This window comes from Paralichthys olivaceus, chromosome 9 (genome assembly GCF_024713975.1).
Source record: "Paralichthys olivaceus isolate ysfri-2021 chromosome 9, ASM2471397v2, whole genome shotgun sequence".
Classification (NCBI taxonomy): domain Eukaryota; kingdom Metazoa; phylum Chordata; class Actinopteri; order Pleuronectiformes; family Paralichthyidae; genus Paralichthys; species Paralichthys olivaceus.
Window position 1 is genome coordinate 4935440 of NC_091101.1, and position 7212 is coordinate 4942651.

Consider the following 7212-nt stretch of genomic DNA (forward strand, 5'->3'; position numbering starts at 1 on the left):
GCGTATATCCAAAAGTGCGAGTCGATCATACTGTATGAGCGACAGTGCAGTGTGTACAAAAAAACAAACAAGAAAGAGCGAAATAAACATAAAACTGCGTAGTGCGTGCGGAGCCATTGTCAGTGCTACCTTTCTCTACGGCGCACCGAGTCAGAAGTTGCCACGAAGTTGCCACAAATTAATAATGCGTCGAAATGAGATCCTATCCCGTGGCCACGACTTGTTTAATGCGTGGGAACGAGTTGATTATTAGTTGGCCACGAATTAATATTAATTAATAAGACGCATTATGAAATCTATAACTTCCCCGAGGTCAGCATATTGTTTAGCATATTTATTTTCGTTCTTTTTACCACAAACAAACTTTGTGAACTCCTGCACACAGAGACGTATCTCAACTCTCCTTTCGCCCTCCGTTCCACACACACACACATACCGGCACTGCCACACCCACCAATCAACGGCGCGCATACTCAGCATTTTCAACATGCACTTCCCTGATTGGCCGAGAGACAGACAGCCAGTCCAACTGGATAGCAGGGTCGCTACACTATCATTATAATTCATCCCTAGATTACAATAAAACGTAATCAGATCAAACTTGTCCATGTTTGCAGCTGAAGCTACTGATGCCAGAAAGTCAACAGTCTCACTGATGAAATGACAAACATTTCTCGTGGCCACCTGATAATCAACTCGTTCCCACGCATTAAACAAGTTGTGGCCACAGGATAGGATAGGTATCTCTGACCCCATGAACTGCTACAGAACAACTATTATTGATATTATTATTAACAACAATACTTATTAGTAATGAATTATTATAGGAATTGTTGCCACTATCATTAATAATAAATAAACATTTATCATTTTCATTATAACTAGTCAGAGCTGATACCTGATGGTGCACAAGTGTTCTTGGTCTCTCTCGCCTCTCGCCTCTCTCTCCCCCTGTCCACTATCTCTTTCTCTTCTCTACCCTCTTTTCCACCCATCTCCCCTGTCCTCCCCATTTTTCTCTGCTCACCCTAACCGGTTGAGGCAGATGACCGCCCACATTGAGCCTGGTTCTCCCTGTTAATGAGGGAGTTTGTCTTCTTCACAGTCATCAAAGTGCTGCTCATTGTGGGAAATGTTGGGTCTCGCTATATGAATACGATTTTAAGGTCTTGACCTCCTGTAGATTCTAAAGTGCCTTGAGATAATGTATGTTATGATTTGGCGCTATACAAATAAAATTGAATTGGATTAAATATTACTGTGTGTGTGTCTCAATGGCTGTCCCATCACTTTGACGGTGCTCAAAAGTGAAGCAACTGGGTGACTGGCTGCAAGGTGTATTTTTTTCTTCTTCTCCCATTCTCTTCTTCTACTCCCGCTATAGCTTTTCATTTAGGCGAAATTCAGGCAAATTAATTCTATTTTTGATTGCTTGAATGTTCTCGAACATTTGTCAAGTCTTGTACGATTCTGAGGTAATTGGAAATAGTTGTGGCAAAATAGCTCAAAAGTGCATCCTAAAACATAGTAATTCCACCTGCTTTAACCTATCTATATGTAATTCGCTACACTTGTGTATCACTACCACTAATTTGATTGACACATTAGGAAGTTGGCCACTACGCCTAGAGGTTTCATCAGATCGATTTAAAAACTAGTGAGTGTCATCTTAACAACAAGGGGATTAAACTCAAATTGTGAGTTTTCGTCACACAATGTGTGTAGTGTGGCTCGACCAAACGGGTAGTCGGCCATTTTGAACAATTTACTATTTTGTATTTGAACAAACTCCTCCTAGAGCTTTTATTAGATCAACTTTAAATTCCGTGAGTGTCATCTGAACTCCATGCTCAGACAAGCTATAAGAACATGGTCAGGATTGTGACATTTTTTCAAACTGTGTAAACACTGACATTGTTTATCCTTCCTGCGGTGTACAGAACACATGCAACATGGAGCCGTTTTGCCCCATCTCCATCTGCATTTTAGGAAGTTCTTGATACTGATGCATACTTAAGTTATCACTTCTCCAGTAACTTTGGTTTTAATTAGTTATTCCATGCAAAAAATTAAGAAAAGAAAGAATCGTGATTAACAGCTGAGACTGACTCACCATTGGTCGAATCATCTGGCTTTCATCAGGGCTCCATCCCCCAATCACTATTGTTGTGCTAGTTCTAAATGTGCAAGATGGCGATGTCCCTATCTGGGATATTTTGGCTTAATTTCTGGATAGTGGGAAGCAATATGCATCATATATCTTTATATAAATGTGAGAGATAAAATTGATTCATGTTACAGTATTTTATTGTGGCCTATTACAAAAAATCACACAAAGTTCAGTCTCCAACTAGCAAATCCAGTGCTCTAATCCAAGCCCATCAGTGTTCAAATAGCATTTACCATGCTAGCATAGCATAATGAATTACCCCTTTTCCTCTGTCGGTGATCCGAACCTTAAAAACTGGAAAGGGTTTCATTTTGTTTGTTCCAAGATTTATGCAGCTTTTTCAGGGTGAAGTCTGGATTATCTAGACTGAGAGGAATGGCATGACTGAAAAGACATCTGAATTTTTGGGTTGAAGGAGAAATCTTAGAGAATTATATCTTACAACCTGGAGTAATAAAACCAAACAACAACCCTTTTAGGTAAAACCATTAAAACTTTAATCACTTCTCTTCCACTGACATTTAAAAGTGCAGTAATCAGATTGCAGCTGATCGTGAAAGTTCAAGGACAAAAAGGGGCAAAACACTTTTTGATTAACAGCCTGAAATCCAAGAATGAACTCCAGAGGATATTTTTTAAGCAGGTTACACCCGAAAAATAAGTGTCAACATAAATGTGTAAGTTTAGAGATATAACGGAAAAGTCCTGTTTTAAAACAACAACCTGTGTTGAATTTAATGGCTCATCACACACACTCAGTAGACTTACCTGGTTGGGGTCAAGTGGTCAGGTTTTATTTTCTAATTTCTTAGTTTGAGTTTTTTTAGCTTTAAATTCTGTACTTAGCCATTCAATAAAGTTAATCCTCAAAAACCTTATCAGTTTTCCCCCGATCCAATGTTAGGATTTAGGATAAAACACCTGAAGTTCTACAGGCTCTGTTTCACTGGAACGTACTCATGTAAGTGCAATTTTTACTATAATCTTTATCTTTTACTTGGTTTTTCAACCAATCAGTTTGAGATTTCAATAATGACAAGTTGAACCAAACTTTTTAGAAATGTGTGCACTTGAACAAATTTAGTGTGTGATTCATTTTTAAAAGTCTAATGGCTTCCATATTGATTTGGGAATTGTTTTTTCTAAGGACCTTCTGAGCTAAAATTATGGCAGCTTCCTGCTTCTCTCATCGACCTGACAGCATTTCAAGGGTTTTCCACAAATCCTCAATGTACAATCCAACAGTCTCCACACCATCTATCCTGATGGCCAAAGCCCTAGAGGTTGATATATAGGAGCAATATTGCCCTCAGCAGGAGACAGGGATGGATGTGACTGGATCAATATGGATCACAAGCACTGTGGATAACAATGTGCCGCATGGAAAAGAAAGGTATGACACAAAGGATGTAGATGGTCAACATTGTTGGTCAAATTGACTGATGGTGTGTCAATTAGTTGTTTAACAAGGTCCAAAAGGCAAAAGAAGACACTCGCCAGCCGCTAACCTGTTGCGAAAGTCACGGAAAAGTTTTTAAAAAGAAAAAATTTAAGAGGAAAGTGGTGCCAAACCCCCCAAAAAGAAAAAAAAATTACCTAAGTACAATCCGGATTTCTTACATACAGCTTTGTAGAGGAATAGAGGTAGCTAGACAGAGCCAAGAGCCCAGTGTGTAGAGTGTGGGCTGACCCTGTCTAATTAAGCACTGAAGCCTCAAAATTAAAGTGCCGTCTCGAGACCAAACACCCAGCGCTCGTGGGAAAGCCGGTGGAATTTTTTAGGAGCTGCAAAAAAGGTCTGTAGTTTCACTGACGGGTAATTCAAAAAGTTCTCTAAAAGCCAGCTACCTCATAGCCAAACAAGAGGCACAGAGCAGGAAAGCCTTCACCATAGGGGAGAATTGTTCCATGATAAATAAATGTGGGCCCTGGGCCACTTTGTACCTGAAAAGTTGGGCTGTGAGTTCAAAAAGGTTAAGAACCCCTGAATTAGAGGATACCTAAGTGAAGAAGCCATATCTCTTCTTACATATTGTCCTAGTATCTGTTGTTTCCTCTTTGCATTTTTTTGTAATTGACTGCCCACTAGTGGTGGTGACAGGCTGTTGTCTCTGGTTTACAGATGCTCCTCATCATTTCTGTCATCATGTCGTGGTTGTTGCAGTCGCAGACTAAATGAGCAATGAACAGTGATTCTTTATCTCTACATAAGACATGCAGTAAGTCCGAACAAGTTTGAGACCGAATATTGTTGCACAACTTGAATCTACTTTAAGGGATAGTGAGGTAAATTAAACTTGGGTTGGTAATCCTGGAAAAAGCTATGGCAAGAACAGACTCCACTTTGAAAAAATTCAACCGATACATCCCACTTACTAAAACACATGAACGTGAAATGTCAAAAAAAAATGCTAGCAGCTGACTTTCCCCGTGACTTGCTTTCCAACCTTTGGCTATTGTCTCTGTTTCAGCTGTGGAGGTCTCTGTAGGAGCATGGGTAGGGTCCATGCAGGCAGGTTTCATTTTTCAAGTGGTCTGAATTAAAAGTATCGATTGTGTTAATTAACATCCTGCGAGCACCACATAAGTGGATTTCAACAAATAAGATAAGTGTTTCATAAACTACTTATCAACCTGTTGTGACTCTGATTTCGGACGCTATTTTCGGAGCAGTCTTTGTAACATAGTCTGTTCCACCAACAATTGCTTGAAAATTTGAGTGCTCACAGCTGGGAGTGAGAGCACTGCCCTGGTGGGTGGGATTGGAGAAGTCCCCACCTTTATAAGGACAGGTGTGGGCAATTGCTTCCCTTTATGTCTGATGCCTGGTGGATGGTGACTGCTTTGTTTGGTGGGTGAAGGAGACTGGGAGAGATGGATGGCTTTTATTTGTCTGCTTGAAATCTAATGAGGTGTCTTCTACATTCAGTTGTGTGGCTGTGTCCCGACCCAGATCTCTGTGGCCCCGTGTTTGAAAGAAGATTCAGGGTTCACCTGTTTGTTTGTGCCACAGTACAGAGTCAGCCACCATTGTCACTGTTAAGTAGGGCCCCATATTGCACAAGGTAACACTTAATAGCAACGTGAAGGGTGATCCCCTCTTATGTATTTGGTTTCCATTTGAGGACTGACCTTGTTGCCCCATCTTTTTAGATCAAGTGCCAGACTGCTGCTTTGCCTACACCAGTGTTCCACGGCCACTGGTTTCCATGTTGGTTTATACTGTTGGTCCCATGCATCACATTCTTGATGGACAATCATTGCATTGATTTTGTTTTTATTTTTTATTTTTAAATTTCATTGTGACACTGAACCAACTGAGTCTCAAACTTTCCCCTGTATTAGGCAGCTGGACCAGTCTATGGGGAGTAGTCGTGGGATGCAGAGCACTGCATGCAGTGTGGTAGGCCTGAAGTGTGGTGGTCACTGTGTCGTGGTTTGTCCTTGTGGTGTAAGTGGCAGTGGTGGCAATCACTCTGTGCTCACGTGGTGTCTATTGAGGTTTGTAATGGAATCTCCCCATGGTAGTCCCTGTTATTTATGTTTAAGTGTGTGTTCTCTTTGGTCTCAGTATATCAGTTAGTTTAGCTTTTATAAACATTAGGATAAAAGATATGTTTTATTTATAATAGTCTATATATTTTTTCCTTTCACAGTCCTCCCTTTATTAAATTAATATTTGATTGTGAACTGAATGCACATCTCCCGCTCTTCTTGAACCCCCAAAAATGTGATTGTGTCCATACACACTGAGGTCATTTGGGTCTAGTATGATACATGGCTGTTTTAAAGACATAAATATATTCATGACAACAATTTCTGTGTAATCTACTCACCACTGCTGTCTTTTATTATTTAGGATGACACACAGTCTGCCTTAATTCTTTGAGAAAACCCTGTTAGCAACGCTACACTGAAATTTACTGGTCCACCTCACAATTATAAGATAACCTGTTGTGTCTACATTTAATGACACCTCCTTGCTGTTTCATATTTACTGAATTGGCTATACTTTGGTGTAGTAAACAAATACTCATGCATTGAGTTGGTTCTTGGTGTGTTCTGCTGCTCCTCTTCAGCAGTGTGTGAACATAGTTCTTGACTTATGGACTTGATTGTTATTTAATTTTCCACAGTCCCATGCTGAATGTATTAACATATAGACAAGCAAAAGCTCATTAGCTCATGTGACATTTTGTTGCATAAATACATTCAGGTCATAATGCAGTTCAGGAGGTTATTTAAAGACAGCAATGATTTAAAATGTTTGTGTTGAGATATAATTTCAAGTTAATTTGTTTGATTGGCTTTGTTAAGGAGCTCATGGATTATGTTAAACATGTCAGGATGACAGACGCAATCGGCCGCCTGTCTCTTAACCTTTGTGTCGTGTTCGTTTCTCCCCCCTTACTTTGGTGCTCCCGGTCAAATTTGACCGGCCTGTTTTAACTGCCCTTACATTAACACAAAAACCATTGATCGTCACCAAATTGTATTTAACTCCCTTTTAACCTGTAAACAATGTCTCAGACTACTGGTTACATGAATAACTGCAGTGAATAGACACAGAAATTGAAAGTTGTATTCCAAAATTAACATTTATTGTAGAAAAATCAAAACAGAGACCAAATTCACAGAACATCAGAACATCAACATGAACACATTGTGGTCGTGTAGCTCTGTCATCAAATCTGATAATTCTTGAGAGGACATGAAACTGTTGCAGGGACATAGTTGACCGGAATATAGGCCTCCCTGACTCTGCATCCCACAGACTTTTTGTAGCCTCATTGTTGGACCGATGTACTCCTGCTAGAATCAACAGACCCATGTAGGCCTGGAGGTCTACCTGGTCCAAGGCCTTCCATGTGTCCGCAAACACACGCCCCCCTTCCAGGTTTGTCATCGCCAGTATAATTTCCACAATGGACTCTGGTAAAAAGAGTTGGAAGCTGGACTTGATGTCATCCACACGAGATGTTGCATACCGTGTTGGCCCTGGTGACATCCTAATGATATTTTCCCCTCTTGTTCTGCCTCCT

General features: G+C 40.2%; 1 long non-coding RNA gene across 1 annotated transcript; it reads left to right on the forward strand.

Moving 5' to 3' along the window:
- Nucleotides 1-5003: 5003 nt before the first annotated feature.
- LOC138411505 (uncharacterized) lies at nucleotides 5004-5865 on the forward strand. Its single transcript, XR_011244138.1, has 2 exons — nucleotides 5004-5235; nucleotides 5324-5865. It is a non-coding gene; the product is annotated as an uncharacterized lncRNA (long non-coding RNA).
- Nucleotides 5866-7212: the final 1347 nt, after the last annotated feature.